This window comes from Protopterus annectens, chromosome 10.part0 (genome assembly GCF_019279795.1).
Source record: "Protopterus annectens isolate FY-2018-M chromosome 10.part0, PAN1.0, whole genome shotgun sequence".
NCBI classification, from domain to species: domain Eukaryota; kingdom Metazoa; phylum Chordata; order Ceratodontiformes; family Protopteridae; genus Protopterus; species Protopterus annectens.
In genome coordinates, this window is record NC_056744.1 from 240,154,920 (window position 1) to 240,167,286 (window position 12,367).

A 12,367-nucleotide genomic window follows, 5' to 3' on the forward strand; every position below is an offset into this window, starting at 1 on the left:
TTTTTGTGTTTTCTGGATTTGGGGGGAACTTGGAAACTAGATATGCCGTCCCTTAATAGTGGTAATTTATCTTAGAGATGTTCTTAAAGATTTTGGGGTTAGGTGGGGGGGGCTAGTTATACCTTTATTTCAAGGAAAACTCCTTTGTGATTAGATCACAGTGTGGGGGGTGGGAATGGAAGGATGCAGCACTTTCCCATATCTGTTAGCACCAGATCTGGGATATTTCATCTCCTGTGGGGAATGCAGACCAGCTGCTTTTGGGCATTTGAATTTATAAAGTCAAGAAATCTTTGAGCCTGCATGTTAGTGGTCATGTGTACCTCCCAATTAATGGAGAGGTAGTTAAAGTCACCCATGAGCATGGTATTGGGCTGAATGGTGAGTGATTCTATTAACTTTAGGGATGATGTATGTGTTTCCTCGTTCATGGTGGAGGACCTGTAGCTCTCAAGAATATGGTAATGGATTTTTCCCATTGGTAGTTGAGGCACAATGAGATGTGGCTTTATGTGTTAAGATGAGAATTGTCTTGTTTGTGTACATGCAATCTGAGGCCTGCTTTTGAGAAGCCTTTGAAGTTTTGGTAAGTTTAATGTAAGCACTTTCTCATATGTGGGTCTTCATTTGTGTGGTCCTTTGCAGATATGGTGAGTCATGTGTGTGAGTCACTGACAATCTGTTTGTTGCTGTTTGTGTCTGTATGTGAGAGTCTAGCATCCCATGTCAGTGTGTAACTACATCTCTCACAAATTGTATTTGTTTGTTCGAGAATTAAGTGGCTGTTTGTGTCCATAAGGCAATTGTTACATTGCCTCAGGATACCCATGTCCACCAAGCCAAATGCAGACATAGCAGGAAAGTGTCCATTCATGGTTGCAGGTCCTAATGTGTACTTGTATGGGAAAGTAGTGGAGGATGTTTGTAATTGGATGAGGAAAGGGTGCTTACATGGTGTAATCTGCAGCTAACCTAACCAGTGATGCTGCCCAGCGCCAAATCAGATGCTCTCCGAGCAACAATAGTCCTGAGTGTTATAATAACATAACTAGTACAGTAAACTTTCACAGTATAATGGAAATAAGCAATGTTTCCAGGTGTTTTCATCTGTACAGGGCACTGACACCACAGCTCAGTGTAAATGTTTTGAATTTATACCAGCACTGGAAACACAGAACGTTGACTACTGAGCCTTCTGACCAATAAAACGACTACACTTAGAGCCCTTTTGTGTTTTTCCCAACTTAGACAGACCAGGTAAACACCGGCTGCCACTAGATGAATAATCCAAGTCCTCCTAATGTAAAAGCATAGTAAAAGAGTGAAATGATATCACAAACAAACAAACTCAAGGAAAGGAAGTATCTCAAGATAACAGCAGTGTACTTTAAACAGCTTATAAAAATATGATCATTTAATAATAGTGGTTCGCTTTGTAGAAATTAGCCAAGAGCAACTGATTTGTGCTGCAGAATTTATGATGAACATTGAATAAATAGATAGCAAAATCAGGGTTATTGTGAGGTGCACGACTATGTCATTCTACTGATATGCAGCATTTCCATTGGACTCATCTCCTTTGGAAAAAAAAATCAGAAAGTTATCCAACTTCCAATTGCACTACCTCGAAGGGAGTGCTAACGTGCATAGCATGCATGTTTGGGGGGGTCTTTTAGCAAATCCTCCTAAAAGTCTGCCAAGTTGCATCTGATGGTTTTATTTCATTTCACTGAACTGCAGATGCAATGAGCTGGCATGCATGGGGGGAAAAAAGGAAACGGGAGGAATATTCAAACTTCACACAAAGGGTGGCCCTAGGTTGGACTGAACCCAGATGATCGATCTTTGAGACAAAAATATTACACCCAAGTCACTATTCCACCTACTGTGCTAAATCTGCAATAGGATTAGAACTGACTAATGTGCTGTCAGTAGCCATCCTCTTTATTTATCTCTGCATGGCCATGGTTTTACCCAGGTAGCTGCTGGATAGGACTAGAACTGAGAAACTGGAATGGGTTGTGGGTAATGTGTAAGTCACTGAGTGTTGCCATAATAGGAACCATGCCAGGAGTAAGGGAAGGGACTTGTAGAGCTCCACAGGCACTGACACTTGGGCTGGTATTCATCAGTGTGCTTCTTTTAGACATATCTGAGAGAAAGAAAGAATACAACCAACCTGCCAAATGTTTTCAAAAATATAGATGTAACTTTGGAAAATTGGGAAGCAGTCTAAGAAAGGACTTAAAAGCAGAGCAAGTTAGTAGACAGGAAACATTTGAGGTCCTTGGCAGATAAATTCAAAGTACAACCCTTGAGTTCATTAACCATGGTAGGATGTGTCAATGGAGGAAATAGAGCTATAGTGATAAATCAATAAATAAAGTGAAATGCATGTACCACTCCTGAACTAGGCCAACACATTCAGAGTGCGATGGTTGTGGCAGCAATGTAAAGAATGATGGGGTGTCCCATCAGATTGATAGCTTCTAATCCATCCATTGTGGGCTCTGTTCGGGATAAAGCCTGCGTTTTCTGGATCATACATTTAAGTCTTCTCGAAAGAGTCCAGGAAAAAAGACATCAGAAGGGTGTATAACATGGAGCAAATATTTTGATCAGATAATAGAAGTGCTGACGATGTTCACACTAGATACTGATATGAGTTCACAGCATCATGGTGGATGGAGATAAACCAATTACCACTGAAGCAGAAGGAAATTGGAGAGTAGGAGGTATAGGCATGCAAGGGAAAGGTAAAGAAAATGGGAAAGGAAAGACAAAAGAGAGATTAAAATGTACCATAAAATGTTGCTTTCTTCGACCATTGCACAAATATGATAGATTGTAATATAATGCAATGGGATGTAAAAAAAACATCTTTCAAAATATCATCTACTTTTCCCCTAGCTTTACCACAGGTGACATTCAGCATATGATATTTACTGTCTGTCAAATACAGCAAAATATAGGATCATAGGATCATAGGAGGTTACTAGATTAATGGCGCTAGGGCTCTTACAAGCCTAGCCAAGTTCAACCATTGTTCCCCTTTGGCCTAAAATATGGTCCATGTTTGCAAGTTGATCTAAATCAGAACCTACTGCCCCTATCCAAGAGGATACAGGTGAAACCCCTGGGGTAAATTTGTGGTTTCCCATCCAGTTGTCCAAGTTATGCTTAAATAGGGTCAATGAGGGACTCTGTAAAAGTTGAACTGGAAGTTTGTTTCAGAGAAGAGGTAACCTCTGTGAGACATATCTGTCTCTCCAGCAAGTCTTGCTGATGTCACAGGCCAGGTTAAGGTCCATTGAGTGAGTGAATCATGTAACATTTGACTTGCAAACCTGCAGTATTTCCATTAAGGCAGGCTCAGAAGTTGCTCTGTATGTAAGGCACAGGCCACCTCTGAGTAGTCAATATGAAACAGAGTACAGTGACAGTGATTTCAGTCTGTCCGCATATGACATGTGCTGAAGACCCTGAATTTTCTTTGTGAGAAACCATTGAGGTCTGCCCAGTTGCTGTAGGTATCTGGTAAGGTACATACCATATGGAACATTGTATTCTATTAATGACCTAATGAGGATAGCGTACAAGGGGGTTATAACCTCTTTAGTCCTGAAAGTTATGCCCTTACTTATAAGGTGAGCAACATAGAAGACTTTCCTAACCAGTGTGGAGATATAGTGATAAAAGGTAAGGTTGCTGTCAACTTGTGTGCCCAAATCTCTTACCACTGATTTAAATCTTAGGGTGTTGCTATTGATATTGTAATCATTGTTATTAATATGATAATCTGCAGGGATATTGCCCTTGCCAAAAGGGATGATAATGCATTTTTTTTGCACCGAGTTTAAGTCCATGACTTTGGCACCAGTTTTGCATAAGTCCTTCTTGTACAATGTTGACATCATTTGGGAACTCAAAGACTGCACCCAATTTGCAGACATTAGCAAACTTTGTCAGCAACAGACCTTTTGCTTTAGCCTGTACTTTTGGAAGTAGATTCCAAACAATAGGGGCCCTAGCACTGATCCCTGTAGAATATCACTGGTAACAGGTCTGCCGATGGAGGTGGAATCCCCTATTTTGGCTGCATGTGTTCTGTCAGTGAGCCAGTTTGCAACCCACCTGGCAATATATGGGTTGATCCCCAGCTGGATGAGTTTGCCAATGATGCCTGAGTGTGGGATTGTGTCAAAGGCCTTGTTTAAGTCTAGGTAGGCTGTATGCACAGATTTGCCTTCATCCAGGGCTCTGGTGACCTTTTCGAAAAAGTCCACCAGGTTCAACAGACATGATCTCCCTTTAACAAAACCAAACTGGGTTGGTTCAAGTGTTTGAAGGTTTCCTATATCTTTGTCGATAAGGTCCATGATGATTCCCTCCATGGCCTTGCAGATAAGGCTAGTTAGGCTTATGGGTGTATAGTTTCCATGGTCAGTGGATGCACCCCCTTTGTGCAAGGGGATGATGCCAGCTGTTTTCCATTCACCAGGGACAAAACCATGTTTAGGATATGGTTAAAAAGTGTACTCAATGGTGTTGCTAACTCCTGTTTTAAATCAGTTAGAACACAGCCTGGGATGCTATCAGGTCCCATAGAGGCTGTGTTTTTGGCCTTGCAAGAGCAGTTAAGACTTGCTTCTTAGAGATATTAGGTGAAGAACAGGTGACAGGAATGTTCTGGGCTATATGTGGCATGGACAGGGGGGAGAAATTTTCACTGAACCAGTCCAATAGCAGGTTGGCTATTTCTATGGGTTCAGTATATGTGGTACCATTCAACAGAAGTTCAACGCAAATCTCGGGTTTTCCTTAAACGTTTTGCATGCAGCTAAAGAGTGGCTTATAGTCATCCTTAGCTAGGGATTCTAATTTAGATTCATAGTTTGCTTTAGAGGACTTTACAAGATGTCTTATTTGCTTGTTCAAGCTGAGAAGGGTGTGCTTCCAATTCTGAGACCATTCCTTCACATTCTTAGACAGAAATTTCTTCCTCTTATTGCATAAACTGCTTATAGCAGATGTCCATCAGGCAGGCTTGTTTTCTCTAGAGGATCTTACTTTGGTCCTATCAGATATGGCTAATTCAATACAATACTATAGATGTTTTTACAGAGCATTGGTGTATATCAAAGTATAGTTGTCCTTTCTGGCAGAGGGGACAGGAGCGCTGAAGCTATTAATGCCATCTCATAAGAGGCCATAGTTGGCTTTGGAGAAGTTTTTTAACTTATTTTCTCTTTGGGGGGTGATCTGATGTAATTGTTACTTTGAAGGAGACTGAGTTATGATTAAACTTCCCCAGGGAGAGCCGCACACTTGTAGTGGTACACAGATCTACCATGATGGTGAGCACCAGATCAAGAATATTTGGACTCCTTGTCGGGGCACCAACTATCTGTTCCAAGGCATTGGAGTTAACGAAGTCCAAGATCCTTTGGCCAGCATGTTAGTACATGTATAATTTACCCAGTCTATGGAAAGATTGTTAAAGTCACCCATAACCACAGTATTTGGTTGTATTTTGAATGACTCAAGTAGATCCAAGTAGACATTGTGGATATCATGGTTCATGGAGGGGGGCCTATAGCTGATAATAACTTGGCGGGGGTTATTTCCTATAGTTATTTGCACTTGGAGTAACTCTAGGGAATCATTTTGTTTAACCAGTCTAGAGGGGTATTTATCTTTGATGAATATTGATACTCCTCCTTCTATTTTACTCCTCATGTATCATTTTGTGGTCAGAACATGTGGAAGGCATTATAACCCAGCATGGCTGGGATGGTCTCCAAGGCCTTGAACCAGGTCTCTGTGACTACACAGACATCCACTTCTTTCAAAGTGAGAAATGCTTCCAGTGAGAACACTTTCAGATTTAAACTTGAGGTTGTTTTTCAAGGATATTTTTACGATGGGGAATTTTGTTCTTGTGACATTGCCTAAAAAAGGTACTATGGGGAAGGCAAGTGACTTAGCCAGTAACCAAAAGCCAAGAGGTGACAGGTGAAGACCATCTCTGGCAAAGCATCATGGTCTATCAACCTATCATCCCAGGCTGACAGGTATGATCCTCTTGGAATGCACCAGAAACTAAGGCAATTGTTGAAGTCAATCATTTTTTGTCTGTCTTGTGGCATCATCCTAGTTGAAGGTAGAATGCTGTTTAAGGCTTGGGACATACCTGCTGGGACACAAAATGAGGGAGCTCAGTCATGTCTTTCTTCATATAGTACAGAGAGGTATGTATGTCTGTATGTGGGCTATGACGGAGACCTAACAGTACTTGTTGTTGAGAGAACTGAGTGCATGTGTGATGTGGCAAATCCTGGCACCTGACAGACAGCTGACCGTGACTTTTTCTTTATCCAGCCTGGTCAGTGGGACGTCTGTGTGTCTCATAATGAAGTCACCTATGATGAAAACATTAGATTTTGTGTTTTGCATTAGAGCCTTGTTTCATGAGACATTGGTACATGTTTTTTTTTGTACCGTGTTCAGCTGGTAATGTATTAAGTGAAGACAGCTTGTGTTTGGGAGGTCTCTGCTCTTTAGGTAGGGTTCTGGTGAATACCATTGCATATGTGGGTTTAGGTGTTGTGCATGTGGCTTGTGCAAGAGGTGACGTGTGTGATACCTGGTTAGTATCGAATTTGCTGATTTTTGAATGAGAGAGCACAATTTCTAGATTCTTACTATAGCTGCATCACTCACATAATACAGTCAACTCACCTTCACCCAGATAAATGAATTTAATGCACAGCAAGCACAGTGGTTCATTTATTTTGCTGTCTGTCTACATCTGGCCAACATACCATCTTTTAAATGCCATATAAGAAGATGTACTCCTCTGAATATTTTTATCCTGATAGGCATAAAAATTAAACTTGTTTCTTTTCATGAGCAATTCCACAGTTCTGGAATACCATAGTTATAAATATGCTTAGTTAAATATATCTTGCAGCCTTTAGAATTAACTTGAAGATATCCATAATGTAATAAAACATTATCTATACCATGTTACCTCTTAATTTGCCCTTACTGTGCCATACATTGCTGGTAGACCATTGTGAGTATCTGCTCTGGTTTTATTAGGCATGCCAATACCCTCTTTTTGTTTTTGTTGTTTTCTCTTAACTTGTATCAGCCAGTTGCCAGCTGCCTTAATTTCATTTTCCACCTCCCCTTCATCCTATACTTTCTAATGCTACTTTTTCCCTTTCCTTTCAGACTTTTAATTAAAATTTTTAGCACAATGAACCATGATTTGCTGTCAGATAAGGACATGGCCGTCATGAACTAAGATGCAAGATATTTATGCTGAATGCCTTAGCGTACAGTTATTGGAAAAAAAATACCTGAATGTTTTATTCTGCTTATAAATACTTCTCCAGTAAAAAAATAACAATGAATAAAGATAATAACAACAGAACAAATAATTAATTACTGGAAATTAGGGAAAAAATACTCTCAATTCAGCTGTGTCTCTCACACACACACTTGCATTTTTGTTTAAAGGTATTGAGCTAGCAACATTTCTAGCTACACAACTACACAAAACCTCATATTTAGATTTAATGAGATGATGTAGAAAACATCATAGTCAGTAACCATGAGAGGATTCACAAAACATCATGTTCAGCCACCAGTTCTCATATCCAGGTGGCCCTAATCAACAACCATCTGTTGCAAATTCATAACATTCAGGTAGTTGCTTTCAGATTCCCTGCAGAGAAGGCCATTCATTAAGTAAAGTGGTCATACCTACTTGAATTTTTTTTCCTGCTTGAAATAATAGAATGCTACAAATTCACAGACAAATTGGAAAGTTGTTGTCTGAGACCACTACATTTAGCAGTGTGATCAGACAAGGTTGTCTAATGTTCTGATTATAGTTGATGCTTTGTATGTTACCTGCGAGTTCTTTCCAATTCCGCCTCCTTTGCACTGGCATCTCTGCAATACATAGTAACAGCCTAGCATGTGGACAACATGTCTGTCCTTGCAGATCAACAGAAAGCATTTACCATATCTGGAAAGTCTTCTTCCATTTCTAGTCACTGTCTGGAGACACAAACAATTTCTCTAAACTTTCTATTAAAGTGATCCATGGCCTTTCTTCTTTGTTTAGGAATCACACTGTACTTAACTACAGGGTACATGCCAATAAAAAGGCCATGCAAGAGACTGTCATTCTCTTTCATGCTAAATGTATACTTATTTCTGCAGTTACACAAAACAGATAAAAGATAAGTACTTGATCTTTGGCCCAAGTACTTTCTCCCGTGTATGAGGACCTTAAAATTGGAAAGGCAATACATAAAACCACCTGATTCAAACATCCATGTTTTTTTGAAAAAAAACATCCATACTCCTCCATATAGCCTCAACATGTCTTCTATGTTGCTGTCTCCTGTAACAGCAAACAGACATAAAAGTAAGGCATATGCTGTTTTATTATAGAAAACACCTGCTTCATGTTTCAGTACAGTTTTAGAGCATGCCTACAGCACACTGTACTTTGGATGTATTGCTGAATTCTGTATGCAGGGGAAAGTACTGTGTAACAAACTTTTGCTGCCTGTGGATTTAATTATAACCAACAGCTATGAAGTGGTTAAATAATCTCTGTGTGCCAATATGGCTTCATGTTACACTCAAATATGTAATACTGGACCTTGGAAATATTGACATATTCCCACCTCACAATGAACAAAATGTAACTAGAAACAATTATATTGTGAGGCCTTCATTCTCTGCAACCATGTTACTCAAAAATTCCTGCTCCCAAGCCAACATACATTAGGCAAAATGGAATCATGACCCTCTTTCCTAGCTACATTTTCATAACTTTTTTGCCCGCCTATCAGTAACTTGCTTCAGCTGTTTGGCTAACAAACCCACTGACTGCTAAGTCAATGGCTCTGGCATACGCTTTTTCTCATTGTGCCCAAAAAACTGCACTATTCATAGTCTAGGAACGAATGCTACTGATTCATGGTTAGCAACCCGCACACCAGCTATCACAGGTAGACTAAAGGCCTACTCTCAAAGGTGTTCTGCTAATGTTGACAAGAAGTGAAACAGTCACTCTTTTTCTCTTGTGACATTGTGGCAACAGAACCATCGGTTGACAGAGCTCAGGCAGCAGTATCACATTTTAAGACAGTTCTGTGAACCACTTGGATGTATTCATTATGAATCTCAAGAAATGAATGTATGATTGATTCAGTTTATCACTGCTTTTTCATCACACAGCATATTTATTTCTGCAATCTAGTGAGATATGCATGGAACAAGAGAAATATGCTTTTGTTAAACTACCAAAACATAAAACAAAGTATTTAGAAACACTGACGATCTACATTTCTAGTCATAATAGTTTGCAAATATATGGAAATATACCTAAGCACCCTCTTTATAGACTTTTAGCTTTATAATCACTGAAAATTTTATTTTTATTAATCTCCATGTTTATTTCATTAATGATCTCAATAAAGACTTAAAAATGAAACTCTACTTTATTCAGAGAAAATTAATATTATTTGAAAGTGACTTATGCTTTGTTATTCCAAATGTTGTAGCAATTTTATCAGGGCATTATGTTTTTTTTTTCTTGATTCATGTTATTGTTATAGCAGTTACACAAACAATTTGCTGTCTTATTTAACCTTTGCTCTGTAGTTAGTCAAGTGGAGGAATAGCAGTGGCTTGTTTTACAATAGAAAAGACAAAGACACTTGAACACAAATGTGCTTATATACCTTTTGCCATATAACAAACACACACACGTGCACACACACACACACACACACACACACACACACACACACACACACACACACACACACACACACACACACACACAGAGTACAAAATCACATCACAGTTTTCTATTAAATACTTCAAAAATACTCGTTTAAGAAATGCATCCAGTAAATGCTTTTGATACATGAATACTCATGCATCCTAAGCAAATTCGGTGTTTAAGCTGTCATTATGTATGCAGTGCAGACTAGACTTGCCAAAGTGGGACACTGACATCTTCAGGCTTTATCTGGTACAGCTGACAACGCCAAAGCTGACAGCAAGACAACTCTTCTCTTTACAAAGTTATATCTTATAAATCAGAATGGTTATACCACAGTGTATGTGCACTAACAACCTAATGCTGTGACAGCAATGAAAAAGTGACAGCTTGCTTAAAATAGTTTGTATGATTCTTTTTGTAAATTCCTATGCCAGTGCTTATCAAAGGACAAATGATACAGAACCATAACTATGAGAAAATAGATGTAAAGACCGTCTAACACCAAGTTATGAGACTGACAAATTAAAAAAGTGAAATTGGCATTACGCACAAAGTGGTTTTATGTGATTTCTGTACTCACATACTTACATAAAATAAATTAAAAGAGCACACAACTAAATTAGATACACTTTTTTGGTTGACATATTTACCTACGCACTGGACTGCTGCTGTGAAATGAATTATTTTATTGGGTATTTTTTCTGGTAATGTTATAGAAATGTCACTTCAGAATTAGATTTAGTTTACAACTGTCCGTGCATTTTGTGGTACTGCATAAATAATTGTGCTTTAGGCCATATTTATCTGCACATTGTTCAAAAGGTATCTAAAAATAGAGAAAGTATTTTTCTTAGTTTCCATTCGGGCTGATCTGCCTTAAGTTTGTAAAATAATCCAATCTAGTCTAACATAAGTAAATCTAATAGAAATATACCTGATATTAAATGTGTTATATAGTCCTCTAACTTCACTAAAGTAAGGGTGTACACCTGGAAAAAATGTTGAATGCTGACCCCTGAGTCTGCTTGGTCCCCTAAAAGGAATGATTTTAGTGAGACAGATATGAGAATTGACTATTTTTTTATTTAGTTTAATGAAGGGGTAACTTGTCAACTTGTTTGATTAAAGTATTATTGAACTGTAACAAGGTGGTCCTCTGGTTGTCACAAGTTGGTAGTTTGCTGGTTTCAAAAATCAGTGTAAAAATGCAATACAAATGATTGTTTCATTCATGATCTTTTTACAAGCCTTATTCCCTTTGTTCTGCAATGAATGTTTTAATTTCATTTTAGAAATGAAATCTGTACAGCAACAACATCTGTGTGTAATTAAAAAAGACAAACCAATAGTGCACGCAGACAAAAATTCATGCATAACAATATACAATGAAATTGAGTCACTCCTGAGAAATTATAACCAGCATTAAAAGAAACAGTCTCTTCCCCAATATATTAAGGATTATAAAATAAATTATAAAAAAAATAATAGAAGTTGTTATGACATTTGTAGTTATGTGTTACATTTATGCATTTTACATGGGCACAAAAAGTCACACATAAGAATATATATAACTATGCAATAATTCTGGAGTAATCACTAGAATTTAATACAACATCGTCTTCCCTAAAACAGTAATGACAATAAAATAACTAAAATTATAAAAAAGAATAAATGATTGTTTAAAGTAATTATACATTACTTTTGCAGTTTTTGCTACTATACAATATTGCCAGCATCTGTTCTTCAATATTATTCAAACACAGCAGGCACATACTTGACACAAACTTTTAATAAGTAATACAAATATCTTTAAAATGGATCCACTGTGACAAATCAATGCACAATCCACCAACTTCTATCTCCTTGATACAAATCCATTAAAATCTTACCCACCAAGCCTGTGAAAGAAAACACCTAAACATTGTTTTTAGAGCGACAACTCCCCTTAATCTTATTCTTTAGTTATAGAGAGTTTAGTTTCACCAAGTATGGGGAAGTTGAAGCATCTAAAATAGATGAGAGCTGTATTTACATGTACTATAATTTCATAGAGCAAAACAACTGTGGCTGGGGAAATAATGTTCAATGAGATGCTTTGTACTGGATTGCTGATATTCTTCTTTTAAAGAATATAAATAAATAGATTGATAGATAGATAAAATAATTTAATATAGAATTGCAAATGCATATTAAGTTTATTCGCTATATGTAGTAACTGAAATAAATTAAATACATTGGTATTATAGGTGACACTTACATAAGAAATCTTTTAAAAGGTGGTTAAACTTATGTGATGAAGACTGTGTGCTGCTAGTGGGTTTCATATATATCACAGCAAAGAAGCAGGAGAAAAAGTATTAGTGACAACAGAAAAAAGAGTTGTGTTAATTCTTTTAGCATGATAAATACTGATATTTACAATATATACACATTTTGCTGTGGCAAAAATTCAAAAAGATACTAGAATAGCAGATTTGCAAAATATAATTATGATCTGGGAACAATCATGTTTACAATATAAACATTCACAAAATAAATAAGCAAGTA